Consider the following 12,743-nt stretch of genomic DNA (forward strand, 5'->3'; position numbering starts at 1 on the left):
TTGAAGTATTTTTGCTTTTTCCAATGACAGCTTTAACTATTCTTATTAAAATTGGTATAACTTTTACAAGAAGGGTATGTCTTTATAGATGGGTCAATTAACATTTTCTAAACTTATAAAGAAAAAAAAACGTGTTTTACTGTTTTACTTCGCAACTTGTCGCCAAAAAACTCAGAAAGTTAGAACAAATGTTTTTTCCATTCTTTTTTTTTATTTAAAAATTATCTTTTTTTCACATAAACTGTGCTTACTTTCCCCAGTGTCCTTGTCAAGCAATTCGTACACTATAAAGATTTCTTTAAAATAAGCTTAGAATTTTAGAGGGTAGAAGTCGCCACTTCTTTGTCTTAACATGGCCGACTCCATTAATCTCTAAAGAGATATGGCCGTTCCAATGGGCGTTTATAAATTGGCTTTCCAAACAATTGAAAAGTTCTCTAAAGTGGTGCCATCTGACAATGGAAATGTTACAAAAAATACAACCCCGATTGAGTTGCCATATTAAATTTTGACAATTTGTAATTTAATAAAGTCAAAGGAATGTTTATAACAGAACTCCTTTTATTAAATCAAATGGAATAAATAAAAATAACAATGGAAAATTCTAATCATATTAATGTAAGTAGATATACCTGAATACCTATGCACTAAATAATAATAAAAAGAAAATTACAACTTTAGAACCTTTCTTCTGACTGGTTTGTGCTGCAACAATTTTGTCTTGACTAAATCTGTGGTTTCAAGACATATGTTGACCAAAACAGGTTTTACAGTTGTTACAACAAATTTACAAACTAAACGTTTATGTTTTTCACATTTAAATAGAGGGTTCTTCTCTAGGTGAGGAAATATTATGTTCAGTGCAATGTCCGATATTTGTTTCACAACCCCTACAAAACGAGAATTTGGATAAGTTTTAGTCCTCCGCTCAAATTAGGATAAAACACCAATGTCAGTAAATAAAGAAATCTGTAATTAAAAATTAATATGCGTAAGGACCACCAGAGTCCGACAGTTTAGGGTCACTTCATGGCATACTTTAATAATAATAATTTATTCATGACAAGAATTACATAGTAATTTTTCATACGTCAAATATAAGTAGGTACACTAGCGAAAATTAAATTTTACAAATTCTTCTAATGAATAAAAAACATTCTCAATTAATAAGGTTTTTACACAAAATCTAAAACTGGCGTAACTTTTGTCTTTAAGAGTTAGTGGAAGACTGTTAAACAGCTGATGACAAAAAAATCGTATACCATTTCTTGTACGTGAAAGCCTTAGAAATTCGGCACTTGCCAAAAAATACCGAATGGAACGGCCATATCTCTTTAGAGATTAATGGAGTCGGCCACAGTGGCGGCTCGTCAGATGAGGCAAGTGAGGCGGCGCCTCACAGCATATATCTTAAGAAGAGATTGAGTTAATTTGTAATTAAAAAAGAGCTTTCAATGCATTTTTAGTTACAAAAATATGTTGAAATTGCAAATCTGTAGATGATTTTTTATTTTTTACGCTTTCTGCTGACATTTTCGGTTGAATACCGTACGATTTATGCTCCTAGTTCTTTAACTGAAGCGGCAAGAACGTCGGTTCACTTGAACCAACGAAGCCCACTCGCGAACACGGATTTCCATGGCTCAGCTCCCATACCCCTATACATGCGTTCGCTCGGAACTGAGGCGACATCTTCGGTACTTCTCGGCCATTTTCGTCGTACTCATTAAACCATTTTCCCATTTATTTTACAGAACAGAAGGGTTGCGGGGTGCGAGGGTAATTTGCATGAATGTGAATAAAAACCCACGTGTTGATGTTTCGTGTTTTTGTCTCTTTCATAGGTACAGGTGAGTGAAAAATGAATCCCGAGTACCACATCGTCATGTTCCTTCTTGAAACGCCGTTTTCACGGCGAACCGAGCTAGAACGTCCGCAAATTTTGCTAAATATCGAGCAGTCAAAACCGTTCATTCATTTATTAACTTCCATTGATAACCGACAGAATCGTCAGTACTCCAAGTCTTTTAAATCAACTTGGTGCGAAACATATAAATGGCTCTGCCGTAATATTTGTACGAGATCCCGGGATATAACGATTTAAATAATTTCATCTGGTGTGCAAAGTTACATGAAAGTTCCAAAGTACACATTAAAAATTTCATGGGCCTAAAACGTTTAGAAAGGAACACAAGAACTATTCGCCCGAACCCCTCCAAGAAAGTGCTAGTTTAAAAAAAAATTGACTTGTGAAAACATTGTTGAGTAAATGTGTTATGGGTGTTATTATTAATATTATTATTATTATGACCTACCACTGACCCGGAAATGACCGGTATTCGGGCAAGACTTCTATCATTACTAACTATTAAGACCAAGTAATATGCATTAATCACATTAATTTGATTAATTTGATTATTGATATTAAGACCCACCACTGACCCGGAAATGACTGGCATTCAGGCAAGACTTCTATCATTACGGGTACTAAGACCAAGTAATGATATGCATTGATTAGATTAACAGAACAACTTTCGAGATTCTAGAATTACAGCATACAAATTAGTCTGCTATTATTCTCTAATCTCACCCCATCCCCAAAAGTCCAGCGTAACTACCGACCATTTATCCGCGCATCACATGAAAAGTGACCTACACTACTCTGACCTACTGGTGCTAATCTAATCTGACTGACATGATCAGACTGTTCAAGAAACTTACGAACAATATGACATGTTCCTAACAAAACAGCTTTTTGAATTTTGACAATTATTGAATCATTCAAATGCAAAGACTTTAAATTCTCAACTAAGCTATTTGGAACTACACCTACATTAGAGATAACTAGGGGTAGAATTGAAATTTTTTTAAGATTCAACATGGATTTCATTTCTATCGATAATTGTAGATATTTTGAAATCTTGGTGTCGTATGTTTGAATAATGTTGTTTGTGTTAGGAATAGCAATGTCAATAAGAATGGCTTCCTTCGTGTGTTTTTTGATAAGTATGATGTCTGGTCTGTTAGCTGTAATGTTTAAGTCTGTAAGTATTGTGCGATCCCAGTATAATTTGTATTTGTTATTTTCAAGGAATGGAGACGGAATGTAAGTGTAATAGGGTGTCGTATCTTCGATTAAGTTCATAAGTGTTGCTAATTCTTTGTGAATGATTTTGGCTGCGTTGTCATGTCTAGCTTTGTAATCAGTTTGTGCTAGGATGCTGCAAGAAGAGATTATGTGCTGGATCGTTTCAGGTTTTGCTTTGCATAGACGACAGCAGTCGTTTTTTATGTTCGGATCTTTGATGATGTATTTTCTATAATTCTTGGTATTGATTACTTGGTCTTGAATAGCAAACACAAATCCTTCTGTTTCGGCATACAAACTTGATTTTTTTAACCAAATCAATGACATCTTCTTATTGACATGATTTTCTTCTAAGTCTTTGTAGAATTTTCCATGTAGTTGTTTTTGTTTTAACCCACTTATTATTTTATCTATTGTGTGGGGGGTGTGGATTTCTTCGGTGTTCGACAGATTTAAGGGTGTGTGGTTCAAATCTGCTCTTGTGATGGTGTGAAACATTTCATTTCTTTCCGCTCGTTTCAAGAAATACTTCTTCAAATCTGAAATTTGTCTCTGATATAAGTTTTCTAAGTTCTGGAAACCCCTTCCTCCATTCTGTCTTGGTAATGAGAATCTTTCAATCGACGATTTTGGGTGATGCCTTCTATACTGTGTGAAGATTTTCCTTGTTGCGATGTTTAAATTTTCAAGATCAGTTTTGGACCATTTAATGACTCCAAAAGAATATGTTAGCAGTGGAACGCAGAATGTATTTACTGCTTTCATTAAATTTTTTCCATTTAACTGTGTCTTCAATATTAATTTTAATCTCGCTACGTATTGATCTTTCAACTGTGTTTTCGTTTTGGTATGATTGATGTGGGAGGATTGACAGAAACCCAGATATTTGTATGTATCGTTTCGTTCTTGGGCTTCAATTATTTCCTTATTCTGTGTTATATGTGGTACTTGGTGAAACACGCCTTTTCTGATTGCTTGGGTCTTACATTTCTCAATACCAAAGGACATACCAATATCACCGGAAAATTGTTCAGTCAGATTTAATAGGTTTGTTAACTGATTTTGTGTACTTGCATATATTTTTATGTCATCCATATACAGCAAGTGACTTATTCTGTTTTCTCTTTGTTTGTTAATTCTTATATTGAACCCATAATTGCAGCTGTTCAGGATATCGGAGAGGGGATTTATTGCTAAGCAGAACCATAACGGGCTAAGAGAATCGCCTTGAAAAATTCCTCTTCGGATCATTATTGGGTCTGACTGAATTGTTTGTTCATTTAAGGTTATTTGGAGGGTGGTCTTCCAAAATTCCATGGAACATTTGAGAAAAGTGCAGATTTTAGTATCAATCTTGTATAATTCCAGAATTTTGCATAGCCAGGAATGAGGGACAGAATCGTAAGCTTTCTTATAATCAATAAAACCAGTATATATGTTTCGGTTTTCTTTTCTAGCTTGTTCACAGATGATGGAATCTATGATTAATTAATATTATTATTAATGTTATTATTGTCAAACTTCTATCATCGCCTCACCACATCAGACAGTCACGAGCCGCCACTGGTCGGCCATGGTCTTAATACTAGCTCCCTCTATGATTACTTATGTTATATGACTATCGGTAATTCACATGGTACAATTTTTACAATATTTTGTGCGTTAAACTAGAACTAACAACTAATTGACTATTGCCTGAATTTCTAAATTTTATTATAACATGTTTTATTATTATTAAATGGAAGTGCAAGACCATATTTGCATTGAATTTATGTTGAAGATAACTAAGTATTGATGACAAACTTTGTCTTTATGATAAATAAATTGCTGCTCTATTAAAGATAGGGGACGTCGCACAGACGTAACCCCAAATAACAGAGTATTCTGTACAAAAATAATTTCAGGAAACTCTTTTAAGGTACGTGTCCACTGGAGAGTGACTTGGCGAGAATTCGCGAGAGTTACTTTCAAGGGCTTGTCGATTTGAGAGGATATTTTGGCACTTGCGAGGAAAATGAACCCTCTTTACTCAAACCGACAAAGAATTTATGATTTTACGAGCCTTTTGTTAATTTATTTTTCAAGAAATGCGGTAAAATATTGCAGCTGTGAAAACAGGTAGTAGGTAAGAGGACATAAATTATTATGTGGACCTAAAATTATATTAAGAAATACGCAAATGCACGATGCTATTTCTATTCATAAAAGAGTGATAGTAACATTACGATTTTTTTGTATCAGGTACAAATGTAAAAGTATTATGTAAATCATTGAACAAAATAAGGTGTTCTCCATAAGTTATGTCACGCACATTTTGAGGTTTTTGGACCCTTCTTTTCTGTGTCACAGGTTGTCACATTCATGTGATCCCACCCTCTATTATAATGTCATATAATTTTAATGTAGAGTTGATTTTGATTAAATCAACATTGCCATTATTACTCTCATTTAATATTATGTTACAATCTTCTGTCCACATATCTCTTAAAAATGTAAAAAATTGGTCGAAAGTTGTTTCGACAGAACTTCCCTCACACCGAAAGAACAATGAAACATATCTAACATTTTCGAGTTGAGTTTTTTCTTTACACAATTTTGTGATGATGTCATCAACATTTTTGCAAGGACACGTATATCAACTTGGATTGGTGCAGTATAATACTAAAAATAACAGTAGATGAATATAAATATGAATGCAGTAATAAATCATAATTAAAAACTCAACATATTTTGCACACTTAGAATTTATTCTGAAAAATTTTGAGATGGCGTCATCAAGTTTTTGTTGGGAATAAACAGATATATTTTGATTAATAATTTACCACGCTTACAATAACTTTAAAACGTCTGGAAGATTTCAAAGGATTCAGTTTTGCAATTCTTGTGTTATTCAGTAAAATAAATTCACGCATTCATTTTTTTTGAGTCACCTTGTATAAGCAAATCTAAAAAATATGAACACAATAATAAATTACAAGTATTAGACTGATCATATATATTTTGCACATTTCGGGTGGAATTTATTCGGCAAAATTTTGTACTGACGTTATAAATTTTTTGGAGGGGATAAGCAAATATATTTTGATTAAAACTTTATTATGCTTATCATAACTTTAAAACAGCTGTAAGAATCAAAATTAAATTGTGAAATGTTGTTTTACATATATATTTTTTTTCCAAAAATCTGGAATCGGCCCAGTACTTTTGGAGATTATCTGTCTAATAAAAATCGGGACGGCAGACATTTCTTCGTACTCTAGGGGTCATGAAAGGTCGAGAAAACGTAAAAGTAGAGAATCGGCTGACGGAAACAACGATGTTTCAAAATTGTAATATTTTATTTTTTTTTTTATAAACACTCGGCATATTAGAATTTAATTTAATTGATACCACAGCAAAGCACGTACTTTTGTTTACCTCCCCATAAAATATTATAACGCAGATCTTAAAATTAATACGATTGCGATTTTTTTGTGAACCGCTTCATTACAAAATTTTTTTAGAAAATTAGAATTAGGCATTCTATTTAAAAAACTACGTTGCATATTACGCCTCAAAAACAGAACATTCTGTATAGTTGAAAATAATTTTAGTGTATGCTACGCGATTTCTATAGTCCTTTTTTTCCATATCGTGCAATTAGTTCTGCAGTTTGGTCTTTTGACCATCCAAATTTGGCCATGGGAAAGCTCACCACTCGCGGACAGCACTGTAGGAATTCGAAACGTGTTCGTATTGTGAAAGTACCTCCAGAGAGGCACAGCTTTGGTTTTCAACTAGAGCCCAAGTTCTAGCAAATTTGCTACCCTGTCCACTGCTCGGCTACACTAGCGAAAGAAACGAGCGATTTGTACTCGACCCACAAATAATTTATGATTTTATGTACCTTTTGTTAATCCTCTTTCAAGAAATTCAACTGAAATGTGAATGCTGGGAAAACAGGTAGCCAAAAGGGTATAGGTAAATTGTTTCCCGGGTTAGGTTGGTAAGAGCGCTTAATACCACCGGCACCTGAAGATTATCACCGCGGCAGGTTATATTCATCAAAGGACAATTACATTTTTTTTAGTATTTAATAATTTCATTAAAATGTGTTACCTATCTCAAAACGCTGTATAAATGTTGAAGTCAGGTAAACGATCAGATTTGGCCGAATTGCATAGTCCTTTTCACGACCATTTGCATAGAATCATAAACGTGTAAAATAACTCGGCTTTACTCGAGAAATAATTTATGGTGAACTGCTTACTCTCGGGGAATACTTCCCCAATTCGAAACTTCTTCGCACTGAGAGTATCTCTCGCAAGTAAACGCAGTTTGGCTTGTCCACTGAAGAGAATGTCGCTCGCGGCGAGATCAGCCGATCAGTGTTTCGTCTTTACTCGATTCAACTCGGAGCTCTCCAGGGCTGATTTTGAGGCGATTTCTCGCAAGTGGACACGTACCTTTATATCAATATTATAGTAAATGCTGCTGTCGGTAGTTCCCGGAACAAGTTGATTTTTTAGCGTTATTTAACTTTAGATGGTCATTTGTATAATCAAGGTAACGTGGTGGCACAAATTTAAAAAAGGAAAATGAGTCGCATTCGGCGCTACTGTCCTTCTCAACGTGTACACGCGATTTTCTAACCAGAAATGTAACGATATCTAAAATAGTGTAATGTGGATGTTTTTAATTAAGTTATTATGTCATTCACACTTCATAGCTTCTCACTCGAAATCCGTAACAGTTCATTTATGGCATACAAACTAATATTAAACGTGGGTCCATTTTGAGACTTTGAAAACTTGAGGGCTTTAATATTTTCTTGCAGAGTTTAATTATGTTCGTACAGCTTGAAATGGAACATTTACTTTCAAATTATTATTTTGATTTTGCTGTATTTAATTTGTGCCTGTTGTGTTTGGTTCATATGTGAATCCGGGTAAACACGCAATACAGATTCATAACTACACGTGTGGAACTATATGATATTTGATAAAATTTAAAGCCCATTTTCTATCTGCGATTTTGAGTTGATGTCATTACATTATTGGTGGGGCGACGACTAGACAAAGTTTGGTTAGCGTTTTACGATCTACATTATATCTATAATGCTCATATAAAGTTCGTAGATTATTTGTCTAATAAAATCCGGACAGATGGCGGACAGACGGCAATGGGAAACCCATTTTTTCCTAGGGGAAACCTGGGTTCTTACCCAGAGTGCGCAACGCTGGTATCTTGCAAAATATTCCCACTAAGTGTCATGTAACAACTTTGTTACTTAGTGCGGAGGTCTGCTATTTTGTCTATGTAATGTTAAGTATTCATGTGGTGATTTGTGGAAAATAACGGTAAGTAAAGTTTTGGATCGTGTTTCATGTAATAATAGATGATTTTGGAAGTACGATAGTATGTTTGTAATAGCAATGACGGCCTTAACCTTATTTTGATAATAAAGCAGAACGTTTTTAGATAAGGAAAGACTATTAATATTTTCTTTTTCTAGTTGTTGGTTTCCAACAGTCATTAAAAAACAACAGAATTGCATTTGGTCTAAGAGTACGCAACACAAAATTGGTCAAGAGTGCGCACCAAAATTGTCAAGAAGAGCCTCAAAAAGGAAAGTGCTCACTACCACTTTAAGCGTGTTTGTCCTGGTTGTTCTGAAGACTATGAAGATCCACTTCAGGATTTTGATTTGCTGCAATGGTGGCACGAAGTATGCTCAAATTATACTGCCGGCAAATTCATTTGTGATTTTTGTATCTAATTACTTATTATAATTATGATTGCTATCCATTCTTGAAATTTAATTTAATTTAATGTTTTCTGAAAATAAATTGCAAATATAAAGCTTTATTGTTTGTTTAAAACTAGTGCGCACTCTTGTACTAACGAACGCGCACTCTTGTCCGTATCAGCGGACAAGAGTACGCATTTACATCATGCTACGTATCTCTTTATAAATATTTTTTAGCATTACGTCTGTCGATTTTATATTCATTTTCAGATAGTCACATAATCAAAGTATATATAAAAACATAAAATAAACATCGATAATCACACAATGAAAGCTGTCATTAAATATTAATCGTTAGTGCGCACTCTTGCCCAGGTTTCCCCTACTCTTGGGGTCATGACCTATCGAGAAAATTTGAAAACGGCCATTCGCCCGAAGGACTCGGGCAAAACCAAATGCTCTGAAATCTTGCAAATGTTTTATGGTTATCGTAACTGTGGTAAATAGTTAATCAAAATTTAGTCGCTTATGTCCGCTCAACAAATTGATTACGTTTTTTCAAGATTTTGTCGTATAAATCCTCTCTGAAAGTAAGGTTGATTGTGCTGCACTGTTAAATAAGATCAATTTTCTGGTACCACGTCCTAGTATTCGCCAAGACCTGTTATTTTATAATTTTTATTCACGCACAAGTGTTTTAATTAGATCATCAATTTCATTGATGTGTTCTTTGTACAATACGATAGCTGATAAATGGCACATTCACTTTGATTCTTCTAGTTAAGGCTTTTATATTCGGGATTTGTCGTAATAGTTTTTATAATATTTCAGTTGATTTTTGTTAACATGAATTTATTTTTATTTATTTGTATTATTCCTGTAATTGGGTTGACCTCTTGGGATCAATAAACTATTATTCTCATTATTATTAAAAACATTTTGTTCCATTGTGGCTTAATTAGTAATTTTAGTCTTCTGTTTTGAGGAGACAACTCATTCAAATTAAACAAATTTCTACGAAACATCGAAGTTAAGCATGTACACTGATAATAATACACTCCTTTCCGTTGGTTATTGGAATGCTTTGAGAATCTTGTAGACGTACCGGTATCGTAAGCATGGTAAATTTTTAATCAAAATATCTGCTTATTCCCTCAAAAAATTGATTCCATCATTTCAAAATTTTACCGAGAAGATCGTATTGAAAATGTGCAAAATATGATGAGTGATCACTCTACTTGTGATTTATCATTGCTTTTATATTTATTTATTATAGACGTCCGGTAATTCAAAATAAGATCTCCGGGTGGACGTTATGGAGTTTAAGAAATGTAGTAAGGAAAAGAAAGTGGAAATTGTTCAATTCAATTTCTACTTTTTCTGTATGTTTTAAACTGGAGCCAATCTTCAGTGATCGACTTGTAACAAATCCTTGTCATTTAAAACGGACGTCGGAATGAACTATCCTCTTGAAAAACTACGACCTGTAAAGGATCTGGGTGTGTACTATGATTCCGAGTATAGTTTTAGAGAACATGTGAATAATATCGTGCTGAGTGCGAGGAAAATTTTACGATTTATGCTTAGGAACTGCAAGGATTTTAATAACATTTCTACTTTAACGGTACTCTATAATGCGCTTGTGAGATCTAGGTTACAGTATTCCTCCCTGGCATCGTTTCCTTATCATTATAATCAGATGCATCAAATTGAAAATGTACAGCGGAGATTCTTAAAATTTTTGTACTTTAAAGAAGACGGAAGATGGCCTTGCAGAAACTATTCTGATTTTGAGTTATTGAAAAGATACAAATTTAGTACCCTACATTCCAGACGTGTGGCTAATGCACTAATATTTATTTAGAAAATTATATATAACATAATTAATAATAGTGACATTCTTTCTCTTGTCAATTTTCATTTACCTAGAATAAATAACAGATACTCTAGTTCTTTATACAGGGTGCCGCATCCAAGTCTGGATATAGGGAATTAACATGTGAATTGGTTTTTATTTTATAATATCTCCCCAGATCACTTTAAAGCTATTATTGAGTGATGCCTTTGTAGAGGTCGAAGAGGGCTATCGGCCAGTATTTTTTTCAAATCGTTGCATCGCGCTCATTCACTGTAAAAAGGTTTTAAAAATCGTATTTTGAAATTCGCGCCCGATCCGAATTGTCGCGAAGTGTTCCGTCGCACCGTCGAAGTTCGGCGATCGCGTCTTTGGAATATCCATGCAAAATTCAAATGTCAAAGTGAAATTAGAAATTATTCTCAGAAATCAACGAACAACTCAAACTGAATTATTTTATCCAGTGTGATGATTATTGTAGGTCAGTTTGAACGGAATAAATGCACAAACTGTACAAAATATTTTATTAGGTTATGCTATGTTCTACTGCGATTAGATGAAAAAGCGAGGGCCTGCTTGTTCTTCAACGGTTAATTTAATTAGTAGGTAATTTGGGAAAATTTCACACTTTTTTTCCGAATCACTAAAGATTGGAAGTCAATTGGGTTTACATTCGTTAAGCAGAGCTGGAGTTTTTGCCGCCTGGAAGCATGTTCGTTACAAGAAATTTTTGAGAGAGAAATGTAGAACATTGACTCATCAACATTTTAAAGTATTTTTCTCTATTACGAATGTGTTTTGGATTCAGAAACTTTTGTGTTACTGTTTTATTTGTTTATTGTGTTAACAACAACAAAAATAAAAATAATATTTCACAAAACAAAGTTACATTTATTTTCAAAGGTGATAAAAAGTAAATAAAATCAGGTGGGCACAACGTTTTCTAGGGATCTTAAAGAGATGGGATAGAAGAGTTTCAAAAAGCATCATGACAAAAAATTGAAGCCTGAGGACTACTTCTCACGTAGGGAGTTTTACGAAGGAATGCTTAAGAGAATCCAGGCTGATGGAGAGTTTTTGAGGAACATTTGTTTTACTGACGAATGTTCATTTGGTCTTAACGGAAGTTATAATCGTCAGAACGATCAAATTTGAGCATAACACAATCCTCACGTGGTCCATGACTATCGTTATTAATGGCGTGCAACTGTCAGTGTCTGACTGGGGCTTGTAGGACATCATGTCATTGCACCTCTTTTAATCGAATCTAGATTGAATGCTCAGAAGTAGGACAATATGCTAGCTCAGCAAATACTTCCTGGGACTCGAAGGGTGCGGCATCTGCAGCAGGTCTTTTACATCCAGGGCCAAATCTCCAGCCATATAGCTCGCATAAATGTTGTTTATTTGAACCACTATTTTTCCGTAATGTTGGAATGGAAAGTTTGCACCGCCCCATTGGTCTGTGCATTCGCGGGATCAAAATCCCTAGGAATTTTTTCTTTTGAGATTTCTTCACGACCATCTGTATTCAAACAATACCAGCTATACAAACAGAGATGCGCTGAAACAAGCAGTCCAACAAATATTATCTTCAGATTGCAACGCAAATGCTGATCAACACGCGTAGAAGTTTTGAAGATCGGCTTACTTACTGTACAGCTGCTGAGAGCAGCCTTTTTGAGCAATTCTTGAAAATAGTGCAATACTTCTCCAGATTCGTACAATATCTCATTACTTCATTCATCAACAATTGTTAAGTTTTGTTATTTGTAGTTATCTAAATGGTTCATTAAAAGGTTCTCTTCAAAAGCGCCAGCTGTTTTGATGGTAAATCTTATCATCACACAATAAGAAAAGCGGGCCCTCGCTTTTTCATCTAATCACAGTGGAACATTTTAATGAGATTTTAGTAATAAAGACTCGACCAGCACCAGTAACATAACCTAATAAAATATTCTGTGCAGCTTGTGCATTTATTCCGTTTAAATTGACCTACAATAATCGACATATTGGATAAAATAATTCAATTTGAGTCGTTCAGTGATTACTGAGTGAGGCAGCGCGAGTAC

Source organism: Zophobas morio, unplaced genomic scaffold, assembly GCF_036711695.1.
Source record: "Zophobas morio isolate AGI-343-1 ecotype UQ-CSIRO unplaced genomic scaffold, CSIRO_AGI_Zmor_V1 ptg000029l, whole genome shotgun sequence".
Taxonomy (NCBI): Eukaryota; Metazoa; Arthropoda; class Insecta; order Coleoptera; family Tenebrionidae; genus Zophobas; species Zophobas morio.